At 34.6% G+C, this 17807-nt stretch overlaps 1 pseudogene; it reads right to left on the minus strand.

Annotated features, from left to right (window-relative positions):
- Positions 1 to 15092: 15092 nt before the first annotated feature.
- Positions 15093 to 16343, minus strand: LOC114490517 (annotated as a pseudogene).
- Positions 16344 to 17807: the final 1464 nt, after the last annotated feature.

Genomic DNA, 17807 nt, shown 5'->3' on the forward strand with positions numbered 1-17807 from the left:
AGAGGAAAGGTGATAATGGGGGAAAGACAGGGGAAGTTCACCAACGAACATGTATAAAGGACCTGTAGACAAAGCCAAAGTGAGGGAAGGATTGCGGTTGGGAGGTGGGGTGGGTGAGGACAACTGTACTTGAACAACAATTAAAAAAATGCAAAAAAGAAAAAGAAAATTGATTTTCGAGATCAAAAAGCTGTAGGAAGTCTAAATCTACTACAGTCTTAGAGTCAGAGTTAGAGTTAGAGCATTCTACTTATTTACATTTTATTATACAGTATTTCAAACATAGACAAAGTAGAGGAAATAGTATAATAAATGCTTATGCATTGACCATCCAGTTATAAGGTCTGTCATCATTTGTTATTTACTTGTACTCTTTCCTTCTCTTTGATTATTTTAAAACAATATATATAATATTATATTGTCTATACCATTTTATTTAATCTGTAAATATTTCAGTATTTATCTCTAGATAACAGGAACCTATTTTTATAAATACTTCATTAGAACACCTAAAATTAATAACTATAATTCTTTAGTTCACATTTCCCAAATTTGGGGAATGCTCTATTGTTCACATTTCCCAAATTTGTTTGCTTGAATTGGGATATAATCACAATCACAACTTTGAAATTGGATGATTTATTTTTTCATTTATTTTAATTTTATAGTTTTCCATCCATCTGATCATATTTCTTTACATTTTTATTTTTTATTATTGAAAAAATTGAATTATTCATCTTACAGAATTTTTGCTAACTGCATAACCATGGTGGGTTTAATATCTTCTGTCCCTTTTCTTTTTATAAGTTGATAGTTAGATCTGTGGTTTGATCATGTTCAGGTTTGATTATTTGGGTGATTGGTTTTCCTAGGTGGTAACAAATAATCAATTCAGAAGTCACATAATATCTGTTGTCTCTCCCTTTGATATGTTTCAGACAGTTCTGACAAATGCCTAGATCCATTAATTTAATAGGAGTTACAAATCTTGACATTCTATCATTTCTTCTTAATTTATTAGCTTAAATAATTCCATAGATGAAAATATCACCTTATAAATTAATTTCCCACCCTGAAATATAGTTCATATAGAAAAGATTAGAAAAATTCTTAATTATTGGCTCTCCTATGGAGGTTTTTAAAATAATCAATTGGTTTCCTAATATCCTTAGAGGTCACCTACCTATTTTAGTATTGTTATAATCTCATGGATATAAGCCAATAGGATGCATTTCTATCCACTGCATTGTTTTTAATGATTTCCATATTTCCCTTCTTTGACTAGCATCAGGCTATTGCAACTTGCTTAAGAGTCATTTTGACCTATGTATTTAATGAGATAATATTTTTCAAATACTAAAAGAATTTCTTGAAAGTTTTTGCTATGTAATGACTGCAAATATGGCACACTGTTATGTTTAATCTGCAGAATTACTATGATTTGCTGCGTATAATGCACTTTTTGCCCATATTTTTTAAGGAAAAACAGAGATGAGCATTATACATGGGTAGTACCTAAAAATACCTTGTATCTGTTCTTGTGTTTTGTAATTATTTGTTACATAAAATTTCTTGTACCATAATATGTTCAAAATTAAATGGTAAAAGTTCTTTATAATATAAAAAGCAAGTATCTAAATGTAAATAAATAATTGAATTAAAAATTAAAATGAGCCCTGGCTGGCATAGCTCAGTGGATTGAGCACGGGCTGAGAACCAAAGTGCCGCAGGTTCAATTCCCAGTCAGGGTACATGCCTGGGTTGCAGGCCATGACCCCCAGCAACCACACATTGATGTTTCTCTCTCTCTCTCTATCTCCCTCCCTTGCCTCTCTAAAAAATAAATAAATAATAATAAAATAAAAAGCAAGAAACTTATTTTTTAAAAAGGCACTTGTACACAGAGTGTCTCCTTAAATTAAAAAAAAAATTAAAATGAAAGATGTTTTTCCTGAAAGTTTGGGCCAAAAATGTGGATGCACATTATACCCTGCAAAATACAGGGACTCTTTTCTGTTACTTTCTTTAGTCTATGTCCGGAGGGCTGACTGCCCAGTTTTATGCATACACTTTTATTGGAACATGGCCACATCCATTCATTATTGTTTATAAGCTTTGACACAATAGCAAGCTAGAGTAGTTGCAACAAAGACAGACTCTATAGCCAATAAGCCTTAAATATTTATTATCAGGCTTTTTACATAAAAGTTTGTCAATCTTTGGTCTAGAGAACATAATAAATCATGCTCTTATTTTAGTGTGTGTCAGTTTCTGTGATGTAGATATCCCCACCGTGCAAATTCCAAGCCACCAACATGATATCACTGAAGGCAAAGCTGGGAATAAATACACATTAACACACCATCTATACTATTTTCACCATGTAGATAAATAACTTCAATAGCATAGATAATAGCAAACTGTAGTGAAATAATTAGAAATTGATGAATTTTAAGAATGTACTCCTTTCATTTTTAAGATTATTTAGTTAGCCATAAGTTTATACAATTTAATTTTTAATAATGTTTTTAACAACTTGCTCAAAAGAGTACTGAGAATTTAATAACCAGCTCTCACATGTTGGTTTAAGCCAACTCCAATTCACCACTTCTTATATATTCCATTGACCATTTCTTTAATTAAAGCATTGAGTTTTGATTTTGAGCCCCTAGTAGAAACAAATCCACTACCTTACTGGTCTTATATTTTATTAGTTGGCAAGTTAGCTAAGAATTAATAGCCTCAAACATTAAGCCTTACATAGACTTTTTTAAAACCAAATACTTTAGTATGTTTATATTTTAAGACTATAAACATAGTCATAAAGGTGCCTCTTGCAGAAAAAAAGAACAATTTGGCTATATCTAAAGATCTCTGGGACTTGAGAAGACTTGTCTGAAAGGAGATATTAATGAATTTAAGAAAAACCAACAAGTACATAAATTTCGAAAATGCTGTATTTGCCAGCTGGCTACCATGTGCAAATCACCACAGGTCCAATCATAAGTGGTTTCCTATGGTCAGAGTGGAGGCTTGTGGAGCATAAGTGTGATATTCCCACCTTCTGCTCAATGGCAAATATTTATGATTTATCAAAGGACCTAGATGTTCAGAGATTGGTCACAGCCTATCTCCATCCTTCTCAATGTGAAGCTCCAATCAAGTCACTAGAACTTGATTACAATTGAATATGAGATTAAGCCTTCAGGCCATATCTGGTGATATATATCTCACAGACTTTTACACATATATTTTCCTTGTTTTTAATATGATTCAGATTTTCTAAGAATTTTGTGTACTCCCAGAATAACTTTTGAAAAATCTTGAACTTTTCTTGATAGATAGAATAATGCTTAGCATTTCTAAATTTCAACATCAGGCAAGTAAAGATTGTTATAACAAACAGCCAGTGTACCTGATATTATGGAAATGCAGAGTATAATTGGAGCTCACAACAGGAAGTATCATTTAAATTTGCCATAAGCTTCACTTAAATAGGCATACTTAAGTCTACCCAAATATTCTTCTACCTGCTAAATGCATTAAACCAAACATTTTGACTGCGAGAGAGAAAGAATTAGACAGTTTATACCCTGGCTACATTGCCAGTAATATTCATCAGATAAAATGAGAAATCTTTTCACATTATGGCTTGTGATCCAGAAAAAACAAGCAGCAGCATCTTCATTCTGAAGACTTGACAAAGTGGTTTTCTTTGATCAAAAAAAAAAAAAAGAACCACTCACTAAAACATGGTCATAGAAGAACTTAAGGCACAGAGATGCTCAAATCTGTCCAGTCCGGTATTCAGTCTAGCACCTGAAAAGAAATTATTCAAATACAAAGAAATTACCATGTGAATAATGTTCCTGCACAATTTCTGCATATGCTGCCTTGCATTTTTATCAAGGCAACAAATATAAGCCAGCGTGAGAAAGCAGGTGCCTTTTTCCCCAAAATCTTTTGAACATCAGTATTTCCCAGCAGTTAACTGCATGTGATAATGACCAGAGCACAGAAACGTTTTGATTTAGATCCAAACTCTTCACCCAGAAGCAGTTTTTTGTTGTATATTTTAAGCTTGGAGCTTTTGATCCAGATTTCATTATATGGCAGATCATTTAAATAAGAAGACAAGGAGGTTGATTGAGGGGGAACTCCGTAAGATGTTGGAGTCTCAAAGAATATTTCCGCTCAGAGGGATTTCTGTTTTGGAGCCAAATTCAGATCCCACCTACTGAGTTAAAGCAATTAATTATTAACCACAGACATATTAAAATTACAAGATATCAGGTTGACAGCACATTACAATGAGCCTTCAAATTGTGATTTCCCAACCTAATGATGATGATAAGATAGGACTGAGTGGCAAATCGCTATTGCTTTCAATTGAAAATTTGAAAGTGCTGCGCCCTGATCACTTCTTACAGAGAACTGCTATTCATTCAGCAGCACTCCTAGCAGAAATAAATGCAGGGTCTGGTGTGGTGGCAGCTGAGATGTTAATTCACAAGACAGCAAGCGGAGAGAAGCTGCTAAGTGGCACAGTGGGTTAATGACGCACTACAGTGCTTCACCATGGGAGACATATGGGTTGATTCTGGCATTGTTCACAAGTGAAAATTGGTTTACCAATTGTAGCTAGGTCCCTAGTGGACAGTTGTCCTTGTCCTAGACCTCCTCAGATGTTGTCCTAATTTTCTGCACAGGAGAGGCTCAAGTGTGGAGCAGGAAGGTTACTTATAAGAGTTCAATTGTCTTGGCAGAGTCAGAGGAGGAAATGGACCCAATACCCTCCTTATTTTCATTCCGGTCCCTGCCAGTACCTCATTTTCACAAGCAGAAAAATCCACTCAGAACAGCAAAGAAAGAAAGGCAATAAACAAGGCTAATTTCCTTTCTGATAAAACTATACCCCAAGGAGTTAAGAGGTTTAGCATTAATTTATTAAAAAGGGGATATTTGTTTGCAATAGGCCTTGCCCTTTTTATAGGATCCATGAGACAGAAACTTAAGATTGGAATAGCTTAGTCAAAAATACTCATTTGCAGAATAGTTATATAACATATGATTGTGTATAACTCTTATCATTGTAATACTCATGCTTTTAGTATCAAGAGAATGTGTGGAATGATATTTACAAGTTTTAATATATTTATATATTTTAGAAGACAATATGTTTTCACATTAAATTAAAGCCTTCTCTTTATAGACTGTCACTTAATTTACTCCCCCATGAAGAAAAAAAATCACCAGGGATAAACATTTAAAATTGCAAATAAAATAAAATAATGAGAAAAATAAGTTTAAAACAAAAAATTTATACATAAGCTCAAAAGGAAAGGAAATAGGAGGAAATTATAGAAGGAGATAATATTAATTTTTTCTGAGTTTAGAAATTATCAAAAGGTAATACAAATAATGCATTGATAGAAGAATGAAATGAAATATAAAATAGTAAATATATCTATAACAAAAATAGAAGATTTAACATTTAATGGAAATTACAAGCAAATATCTATAAAAAAGACTGTAAGCTGATAATAAATGAAAGATAAAATACTAAAATAGCCTGTGAATTTCAGGCTATTCAGGTATTTCACCCTCTATAATTATTATTTTCTGAAATTATTTAATGCACACTTTCATTATATCTGCCTTCAACCATCATTCCTTCTCAATCATATTTTTTTTAATTTTCAACTGATTTTGGGAATGGTTCATTGATTCAAAATTAAAAGAACATATCCAGTAGGCAAATACTTGAGAGAAGAGAATCTATATCTACATTAAAAGAAAAAAAACTTTAAGAAGAAATAAAGACAATAGAAATAAGAAAACCAAAGTATTCTTTTCTCTTTCTGGATTCTGCTAAAGTGTCTCTCATCACTGACAATGCTGTTTAGGGAATGGGCAGTGCTACATGGGCTACTTGCTTACACGAGATTTTGTCTTTCAAAATGATCTCTCTCAGGGCTGTGGCCACACTCAGCATAAAACCAGCTACCTGAAAATGGCAGCCATTTTGAAGAGAGATTTAGCGGAATATTCTTCCACAAGATTCAGTCACGAACAACAGCATTACTTACTTACACAATGCAAGAGACTTTCTGTAGCACATGAACTGTCCATCCCTTTACTTCATCTATCATACTTGCTCCATTCTGGGCTTCTTGTCCTCACCAAGTGCAATATCAACCACCATTTAATTTTTCCATGTTCTCTAATCATTTTTCTTTGTCCATCTTGTGTGTCCCATACTTTTTAAAAAGTTCTAAAGACCAGTAAACCTGTTTTCTCTAACTGTTTATCATCTTGGCCTTACTGATTGCACTTTGGAGAATAAAATATCAGGTTTCCCATAGTGTCAGTATTTCTGGCAAGAAAAGGGAGCACTGAAGAACTATACTACACAAAGTAGAGAGTGCAATATTTCTAGAAGAGAAGATAATCTCCTACTAGTAAACAGACTATTGTGGTTTGATAAGGTTTCAAAACATAGAAAAAGTCATACTGTATGAAGGAACCCACAAAAGAAGCCAACAATCGAGGTCAAGAACTAATTTAATTAGAAGGAGGCAAATAGGAAAAATGGAAACATTTATAAAAGGGCTTAATTAATGCAACTGAAAATATGGCACACCATTTGTATGTGAAACTACAGAGTCACAGAATGAAGAATTGTGGAGCTAGACTATCCTTTGAGTTTTTCTCATTTCAACCTATTTAGGCTTTAAGGAGATATTTGGAGGGTAAAAAATATATACTTAGTAGACAAACACCTCAGAAAGGAGAATCACATAGAAGGTGAGAAATTTATAAACATCACGTTAAAGCAGATATGGAAGAAACGTTCAAATACAAAATTATTTGTTTGAACAAATAATTTACTTTCTCTACAGATGGTAGACACATCAAGTCCACATTTTTCTTTATTTGGAACTTGGGCTTATTCTCTCAAAAAATAGAGTAAGCTTCATGAAACAAACACTATTTATTATCCACTTTCAACAAGATTCATTCATTCATGGTCAATTTGTACATTAATTCCCGCTCTTGTTTCTACATCTACATCAAGTCTACAAATGAGTTTTCAAAATTCTGTTCTTCTCACATCAATCTAACTTTCTCATTGGATTGCCTCTACCATCTTCTCCCATTCAAAATGAATTTTTTTCTATTCACTGCACAGAATTTTATTTTACTATTTATTTATTTACCCTCTTTCATGTCTACCCACCCATTTCCCCGCCCCACTGCAAACACCACACTGTTGTCTGTGTCCATGAGTTCTTTTTCTTTCATTGCTTCTTAGAAAGACACCTGTGGTCAACAATCATCTTTTCTTCTCCAAACAATTATTTCATTAGGAATTATAAAGCAGCTAAAATCCTTGCCTTGGAGTTTCCCTTCTAACTATATGGTTATGAATTCTTTGAGTGTATTTGTCTAGTCTCTTCAAATAAACATTAATATTAAGAAAAAAATCCAAATTTATATTAACCCATAAGATTAATATAAAATCCATATTACATTTATCATTTGACTTTACATATTTATTCTGATACTATACCAGGATATTATGCACACTGCTTTGTCCAGAGAAATGCCTTAATTCAGCTCTGTTTGAATGAATGCACACCATGAAATAATTACAACTTCTCTTTCTCTGTTAAAAGATTATCTTCCCCAATTCTAATGAGATATTTAAAACCTTCATAAAATTTAAATGGAACATAAAGCACAATCATTTAATTTTCTACTGTTAATCTGATGATGACAGACTGTAAAAGTAGCAATACTGCATTTTTATCTTAAAATACTTCATTTAATACTTTCTAAATTATGATACAATTTAAGTGTAATTTTGGGTTCTTTCAAAATAGTGACAAATTTGAAATTCTTTAAAACCTTTCAAGAATTTTCCTATACAAAGCATTAGATAATAGTAGTTTTTTGCTTAATTTCAGGCAAAGTAGGATGCCCAGTTAGAAACATTTATGCATCAAAGTGTGAATGCATATCATGAATGATATCAGGAAAAATACTAAATGCCTCCCCACTTTATATTATCTGTTTAGAACCATCCAATTTATTTCATCTAAAATACAAAAGAGTCATCTTTCCATAAGGGGCTCAGATTTTGAAGGGGTAAGTGCTACCCCTGCTTTTCTCAAACTTCAGTGACCCTCTTTCAATATCCAATTTAACAAGTTTCAACTTTATATTTCTCCACAAGAAAGAGAGAACAAGAGAGAGAGAGAGAAGGAGGGAAGGAGGGAAGGAAGGAAGGAAGGAAGGAAGGGGAAATAACAAAAGGAAAAGCTCAAAAGGGAAAGGGGTAATCATTAGTGGTACAACATATTCTGGGAGACGTATCCACTATACAGCACTACAGATGTATACAGCACTATAAATGGGGATGGTAGACAGTGGGCTGAGAACACATAATTTTGTCTATGAGCAAGTACCTGGTCTGATGGATTGCTTTAAGAATATGTTGCCATAAAAAAAATAGCGATAACAACAATAAAGTGGGCTTTAACATTTCTGAAAAAAAAGAAAAAATAAATTTTGTCAGAAATGATTTTCTATAGCCAAGATTACCAACCAGCATGCTGTGATACACCTGGATGCTGCAGACAGAATATAAGTTGCTGAAATTTATCTTTCTCAGCTCTCAGGGTAACCAGGTATAATGTTTAAGTCTTTAATCCATTTTGAATTTATTCTTGTGTGTGGCATAATAAAGTGGTCTAGTTTCATTTTTCTGCTTGTATCTGTCAAATTTTTCCAACACCATTTACTGAATAAACTATCTTTAGCCTATTGTAGCCTATTTGAGAGAGGAAGTGTGCTTGCTTCCACTCTCAAATATTCATTGACTATAAAGCAACGGATTTATCTCTGAGCTCTCTATTCTGTTCTACTGATCTATGTGTCTGTTTTTTGTGGTGGTACCATTCTGTTTTGATTGCTGTAACCTTACAATATAATATCATATTAGGTAGCATGATAACTGCAACTTTGTTCTTCTTCCTTGGGATCACAGTTACAACCTGGTTCCATATAAATTTTTGAAATGTTTGGTCTAGTTCTGTGAGGTAACATCATTAGTATCTTGATAGGAATTGTACTATAGATTGTTTTGGGTAGTATGGACATTTTAATGATGTTAATTCTTATCCATGAACATGGTATGTGCTTCCACTTATTTGTATATTCTTCAGTTTCTTATAATTTTCTGAGTATGGGTCTTTATCTTTTTTGGTTAGATTTATTCCTAGGTATGTTATTTTTTTTGAAACAATTGTGAATGGGATTGTTTTCTTAATTTCCCTTTCCAATAGTTCATTACTGACATATAAAGATGCAACTGATCTCTGAATATTGATTTTGTGTCCTGCTACTTTACTGGATTCATTTATCAGTTCTTGTTGTTTGGTGGAATCTTTTTGGTTCTCTATGTTCAGTGTCATGTCATCTACAAATAAAGGTAGCTTTACTTGCTCCTTTTTTTTTTTAGATGCTCTTAATTTTTTCTTCTTGTCTGATTGCTCTGACTGAGACACTCAGTATTATGTTCGAATAAGAGAGGTGAAAGCAGACATCCCTGTCTTCTTCCCAGTCTTAACAGGAATGTTTATAGTTTTTGCCCATTGAATATTATACTGGCAGTGGATTTGTCATATATGACCTTTATTATATTTAAGTACGTTCCCTCCATTCCCACTTTGTGGGTGCTGGATTTTATTAGATGCTTTTTTTTCATCTATTCATATGATCAAGTGTTTTTTATCCTTCATTTTGTTTATATGGTGTATTACATTTATTGATTTACAGATGTTGTACCAACTTTCATCCCAGAATAAATCCCACTTGATCATGGTGTATGATATTTTTGATGTATTGTTGTATTTGGTTTGCTAATATTTTGTTGAGGATTTTAGCATCTATATTCATCAGGGATATTGGCCTATAATTTTCTTTTTTTTGTAATTCTCTTATCTGATTTTGGAATAAGGATAATACTAACCTTGTAAAATGAGTTTGGGAGTCTTCCCTCCTCTTAAACTTTTTGAAATAGTTTAAGAAAGAGAAGTGTTAGTTGTTCTCAGAATGTCTGGTAAAATTTACCTGCAAAGCCATCCAGTCCAGAGCTTTTGTTTGTTGTAATCACCCCTGATCAGTATGGCTCAGTTGGTCGGGTGTTGTCCCACAAAGCAAAAGGCCTCTGGTTCAATTCCTGGCCAGGGCATATGCCTATGTTGCAGGTTCTGTCCCAGGTCAGGGCATGCATGAGGGGCAGCTGACTAATGCTTCTCTTCCCCTCTTTCTCCTCACCTTCCCATCTCTAAAAAATACATTAAAAAATAAAGACAATTATTTTGAGTCATGTGCAAAGTTTGATGTCAATTAGTTTATTAGAATTAATGTCATAAATTACCTTCAATCTATAAGAATAAGAATATAGAAAACAAAATAATTTAGAATACAGAGAAGAAAAATGTGTCATATTTTAAGAGAATAAACACTGTAAAATAATCTGAAACCATCTACTGAATATAAAACTAAGATTTGGATGAAAGTTTATGTTCCTTAGGGGGGAAAAGCATTGCTCACTAGAACAAAACTTATCATTTGGAGACAGAATTTCACAAAAAATTCAATTGACTTGTATGGTAGAGTTATACCATTTATTCCTAGCATTCCTATTTTGTGGAATTCTAATGATCAACCTGAATCAATCTTTTTTAAAAAAAAAATATGTATTTATTTTTAGAGAGAGAGGAAGGGAGGAAGAAAGAGGGAGAGAAACATCAATCTGTGGTTGCCTCTCATTTACCCCTCTGCTGAGGACCTAGTCCACAGTCCAGGCATGTGCCCTGACAGGGATTCAAACTGGTGACCCTTTGGTTTGCAGGCCAGTGCTCAATCCACCAAGTCACACCAGTCAGGACTCACTCTGATAATCTTGAGTAAATGACTTAAAAGGAAGCCCTCCACTGATTTCCTTCAGTCCTACTCTATTTACCATGTATTGTTTCCTCCCCAAAATTCATCTAGTGTAAGAATAATTATATGTGACTCGAAGATTAAAGGAAATTTTTCTCTAATTATACTTATCCATATAGCATTGAGTGTTCATGAGTTAAAAGAAATTCTGTATACGTATCCTCTCTCTTCTCTGTATTTCAGCACATCATCAATTTCTTGCATCACAGATTAGAAGGTGCAGAGTGAAGATTCAAGAGTATTCCAATTTGAGTTCTTTCTAATGAAGCCCAGAAACATCCAGAGATATTGATTATCTAATAGCAAAATTATTTATATAATATTCAGAAGATTTGGGGGAATGATACTTCTATATTCCTTAGTATTTTGTGATACTATTTTGCAATAATGTTTTGCATATGGCTTCATGTTCCATAGTTTTCTGTATAAAATCAATAATCAACAAAGATATATATAAAGATATATATACATATATATTTAAAGATTTTATTTATTTATTTTTAGAGAGGGAGGGAAGGAGAGAAGGCGAGAAACATCTATGTGCAAGAGAAATATTGATTTGTTGCTTTTTGCATGCCCCCAACTGGGGACCTGGCCCACAACCCAGGCATTTGCCCCTACTGGGAATTGAACCAGTGACCTTTTGGTTTGTGGGATGACACCCAACCCACTGAGCCACGGTAGTCAGGGTGTCAAAGATATATATTTTATAATGTTTTCTTTTTCTATAAAAAAATTCCCTCAAATTTTGATTATACTATTGGAAGCCCTATTATAAAAAGAAACATGGTTCATTTATAGAAAAGCTTTCAACATTCACCCTAACACAGTGGAACTTGTAAGTTTTGGGGTAAGATATTTTGAAATTGATGTCAAAAGTACACCTACCATTAGACTCCCCCAACCACGGTACTATGTTGACTAAATCACTGAGATATTCTTCAAGGACCTGGAGTTTATGCAGGTTCAGTCATTGCTTCAATTTACTCATGGAGAGAGAAATATATATTTTGCTGTAAAATCAAAAATGAAATATAAAGAAGTTCAGCAACTCTTTATACAATATTGTCTTGAATCATTTATACATCCTAACAGGGATTAATGGATTTTATGAAAATTGTGGAGGATGCAGTCCAACAATAAATAAACATGATTGCTATTTACTTAAATTGCATGAACCCAGGAGGTACTTTCAATAATTAGTACTTATTTGATTTTCTGTTTTTAAATGTAGTCCCTGACCACAAATTCCTTAGACGCAAATGAGATGAATAAATCCCAACATGACATCAGCAATCGTATTTAGTGTTTAGAATCAATTAACTCCTTGTTGTTCTTATAGGGAATGTGTTTTCAAAACTTGACTTGGATCAAGCTTATCAACAGAAGACTTCTCATTGTATCAGTAAAGAGCCCCTAGTAATCATAACTAATCATAAAGCAGTTTTGTCCTTAAACACCATACTTTCTACTGTGAGAAACAGAAATTTATCAGGTATATATTAAATGTCTAATTAAAGCAACCAAAGGGAATAAATTTGTTAGAAGAAATTTTACTTCCAGAGAATGAATTCACTTGTGAGCAAGCTCTCCAAAGATACTCTGACATTTTACTTCATAATTATTTGCATTACACTGATTTCCAGGTATTATTTGTGCTAGTAAGTCAAAACTTGTAAAATATGCTTCCTAACCTTCATGAAAGCCAGGTTGAAAAGATAGCTCAATGGATTGATGTTATCCTTAAACTGGAAATTGCAACATCTGGATTTTCCAATTTCTCAGGCATGAAATACTCCAAAAGGTGAGTCACATCCTGCCCTCATTCATACTATCTTATTTAATGGAAACACTTTACACCAAATGACCTACTTCTAGTAGCAGCCCAATCTGTCACATTTTCTATTTGCTTAGGTTCATCACACACTAGGATATCATATTTTCATTGCAAACCAAAATCTTCATTTAGTCTGGCTAACAACTAGCAAGTATAGGTGGGTGATATAGTAAATTCAGGCCCATACATGGTGAAGGGCTCCTCAGGGTGATGTGACAATGTAAAGATGCACCTTTTATGGAGCTATTTGGGTATGAGAATTCAATACCTCAGAGGACTCAAACAAATGGAAATAGGGTAACATAACACTCATTTCATGTCCAACACAACTGGCGACATGGGCTCACTCACTATATTTACCAAAAGTATATGAACACATACTTTTAAAATGGTGCATAATTGGTGATTAAGGCTACATTAGCTAAGAGGGGTGGTTTGTGCATGTCAAGGGAAATGTGTATTTGTACTTTTTTTGTTCATGTGTTTATCTTTTAACCATAGCTGAGGATATCAGCAAGAGTTGTTTGGTGAAATAATTCTCTAAATCTTCCACATCTCTTCCTCTGTGTTGGTATAGAGCATCACCTATACTCTTTCCTGCGCAATATTTTAAAAGAATATGTAAGTAAATTATGTAAGTGAAAGTTAATTCTGCACTGACAAATGGAATATTACTTCTTAGTGAAAGAGACTAAAAATTGAATATTAGAAATATGAAAACCAAACTCCATATATTGCAAAGCAACTTGTTAATAACAATTATAATAAAATATGACTAGATGTAGTTGTTATGCTAACTTCTAATGCAGTGTGTTTTGGGTTAGTTTTGTATTTTTTTCCCTTAGCATATTACAAGATATATAGTTAGTGCTTAATAAATGCTTACTAGAGCAGATTATTTACAGACATTTGAGGTACAGCTATGCTATTAGTAAGTTAATAAAGTTTGAGCCAATTGCTTCATTATTACACACTGTCTTTCAATAGCAGACATATTGTTTTTATTGTTCAAGGTTTATTTTGTATCTTAGTATGACACTTGGATAGTTGGCTGCATTATTTATATGTAGACTTTTCTTTTTACATTATACGGAAATATACACTAACCTGATACATATAATATACAAATAAGATCCTTTAGAACAATTATGCATAAGACATAAGGCCAATATGTATTGGATTTATACATTGGATCCCAGGATATGATTGATTGGAGAAAAAAAAGTTGGACATGTTGAGTAAAGGAACCACAAGTTATAAAATGATGTAGACTCCAGCCTGTGGGGTCCATGTGTTGTGGCTGTGATGAACAAATTCACATGGACTATAGAAGTCCTGTGGAGAAAAGGAACAGCATGGCCACTCTCTAAGTCAGAGAGAGAGGGCCCCAGCCCCTGCCTGGACAAGCTTTTATTGCTTTTCTGGGTACATTACATGGTAGATGCTCCTCATTTACTATGCACAGGTTTGCTGTAGGTGATTACCTTTTACAGATAACAAAGGAAAAAATGTTGCTATTTACCTCAAAGAGAAGTATGTTGCAGATCAAGGGGAAAAGTGACTGAACCGGTTATACAAGATGCTTGGGAGGTTTAGCTCAGATTTTAGGAAGTTACTTTAAAGATACGCAGTAAAACATTTTCTGCCTCGATTCAGGGTGAGGGAGTTTTAGCAAAAGCAAGCCTCGGAGCAGCCTAGGTATGATGCAGGCCTGATTCCTCACAGGAAAACTGATCCATGGACTCTGGTCCTGTGTGCCAATTCGTTCCCCACTGAATTTTCCAAGTCAGGGGCTGGGCTACATTCCCCATGCCAAGCAGATCAGTTCCCTATAATATAGCACACAGTGAGCGCACGTCTAGTTTGATGGGCAACTGTAGACTGTGCCACATGGGCAGTGGGGCTTTGAGGAGGTGGGACTTGGAAGGTTTTCTCGGACTCCTCCGAGGAGTAAGTGATAATCAACCACAAAATTAGGCAGTATAGAGCTTTATTGGGGTTTGTGCGCCCGGGAGAGATTTCCTGGTCCGCACAGCAGGAAATAAGGCGGGATTTTATTCCAGTAGGCTCTCTTCCTGGGGGCTGGGAATTGGTCCCCTCCAAACAAAGCAACATATCATTGGTGGTTCTCCTCTTGCTCTGGTTTGACGTCAGCTGTCTCTTCCAGGTTGTAGTTCAGATGCCATGTTTGTAGTTCAGCTGCCACTTTGTCCTACCCCACCCATCCTGACAGAACCATTTCACACTAACCAGGTTAGGACCACACAAAGTAAGTACCATCCAGCATCAAAATACAGATGCAGGGTTTTATGAACTATTACTATTTCTATCTTTAGGATATTGATGTTTTTAGTAACAGATCAGATAAAAGGGACAATATGCACAGTCTCCAACTAAAATCCTGTTGTAGCCTAGACAACAGGATATTGTCTAGTGAAGTGACATGACCTTAGAAGACTTTACACCTGCAGCTCTTTCTGGATCCCCAAAGGGTATCTGAACTCTTCTTCAAACAGGCCTCTCCCTCAGGGGTCAGAGTCACCTTCACAACATCTGAGATTCCATTCTGCCCCAAGATGCAAGGACACTAAGGAAGATGTCTTCTTTCATTCCACAGAGACCCTTCATCATGGTGGACATTGGATGCACCCACCCTAAGATTCTTCATTATACTTTCTGCTAAATCTGTCACAGATAGTCCAATGGCTTGGGATGTGTAGCCTTTCAGTTTGATCACCTCATAAGCACTGTTAATTACCTGTTTGTAAACTTCTTCCTAACCATACGCATCAGTGCCTAAATCAGGGTGTACAGTCTTTAGGGAGACACTGGCAACATTCACTCCACTCCACACAGGCACACTGAAGTTTCCGTGCTCCCCAAGGACCCACCCATGACAGCTTAATTGGTGAACTCCCAGACTTCCCCCCATTAGGTAATGGAACAAGGCTGGATCCAGAATGCAACCACTTCCAATAACATGGTTTTTAGGAAAGCTGCTTATCTTCCAAGCTACACTGGTCAAGACATTCACTGGATTGGAAACAATAAGCAATTTGCAGTTGGGACTGTATTTTACAGCATTAGGAATGATGAATTTAAAGATGTTCATGTTACGCTGGACCAAATTAAGACAGCTTTCTCCCTCCTGCTGACGTGCCCCAGCTGTGATAATAACCAGATTGGAGTCTGCAGTCACATTGTAATCTTTGCCAGAGATGATATTTGGTGTTCCAAGGAAAAGCCTGCCATGTTAAAGATCCATCCTCTCTCCCTTTACCTTGTCTTCCATGACATCAACAAAAGCAAGTTTATCTGCCCAGTCCTTCACTAAGACACTGATGGCACAGGCCATGCCAACAGCATTAACCCCAGTGACTGAAACCTTATTCTGGGGACTTTGTTTTTCCTTAAGAAGATTGACAGTCAGCTGATTCTTGAGAGTTGCCATAATGGACTTAGAACCAAGAGGAATTAGGAGCGCATGGTGGGCAGGTGTTGGTGCCATGCAGCATCGGGTCCTGACTTGGCAGCAGCTGCTCAGGGATCTACAGCAGACATATTTTTAAAGAACTTTAGTTCACTTCAGGAAATAATTTATCATGAGTATTATTTCTCAAAGAGGTCATTAGGTTAACAGCTAGTATCACTCTATAGCATAGAAACGATCCTTGAATGAATGACAGGTATGAGATGGGAACGGATAGTTTATAAACTGGTTCTTGGGAAAGTTCTCACAAATATTCTGAGACAATACCATTTTCAAGTGTGGGAAATAAAGAATTTTGAAATCTCCTTTGATCTCTGCCTTAGAGATGGGAGACCCTAATATCCCAAGATTTCAAAAGTTGTCTTCCCATCATGCACTATAATAGGGAAGATGATAAGCTTAAGATAGATGTAGTTATAACTATCCTTAAGCCAATTAGTAAAAACATAAACTATTCATAGCATGAAGCAACTTGTACTCATTACTTGTATTGGCTAGACAGAGTGCACAGAATGTCTGAAATAGGACTGTCATTTAAAATTGTAGCCCTCATATTAACTTTAATACAAAAATTTGATATTACTGTTTACAGAATTGCCAAAGGACACGAACCATTTCCATCCAAGTTCAGGTTTTCCCTGATACTCAAAAGGTGTTTCTGTGCTAAAAGAGATATTGGACCTTCAAAAACCAGTTTAAAGGTAGTTAAGGAAAAAAGAAAGATGAGCGTACATAAGTTTCTCTGTTTTTTAAATTTCTGTCTTCCAATTATACTCTGTAGAAATATGTGCCCTTCTGTATGCTAAAAGGAGTTTTTGGTGCATTTCTTTACCACCAGAGACTATGATTTTCTGTTGCTTTCATAGATAAAAAAGACACAGATCATTTCTGTTAGATGAATCTCTTTGTTACACTATCTGAAGGGTTTTTAGAAAAATAATGTCATATTCACCAAAGATGGGAAAAGAAACATAACATTACTGATTCAATGTGATAGCTATTTCTAAGGCAGAATTAAAATAGCATAATTTCAGCAATTTACTTTTTTACACTAATACCATAGTTCATTATTTTATACATTGAAGCACTTTAGAACCACTCATATGCTTTTAATCTATCACTTACTAGTTGGCAATTACTACTTCATCTTCGGTCTTTATACTTTCAAGTATTTGAACTCATAAACCAACATTGTTCTTATAATTGAGTAAAAACCACAGGAAAAGAAAAATTCTCTTTTTTATCAAGCCCCACTTGTGAACGTTTTTATAGTCACTGTACTTATTATACTTTAACATGTTTTAAAATTAAGGTGGATTTGCACAATCTCTTTGGAAAAGGGGGAGAAAGAAATCATTCTCACAGGGCTAAATGGGGAAACTGCATTAAAAGGATTTCAAAAAAATTGAGACAACCTCTCACGTTGCAAAATGCAGTATAAAAGTGCCTGAACTAAAGTTAATG

The sequence above is a fragment of the Phyllostomus discolor genome, chromosome 3 (assembly GCF_004126475.2).
Source record: "Phyllostomus discolor isolate MPI-MPIP mPhyDis1 chromosome 3, mPhyDis1.pri.v3, whole genome shotgun sequence".
NCBI lineage: Eukaryota > Metazoa > Chordata > Mammalia > Chiroptera > Phyllostomidae > Phyllostomus > Phyllostomus discolor.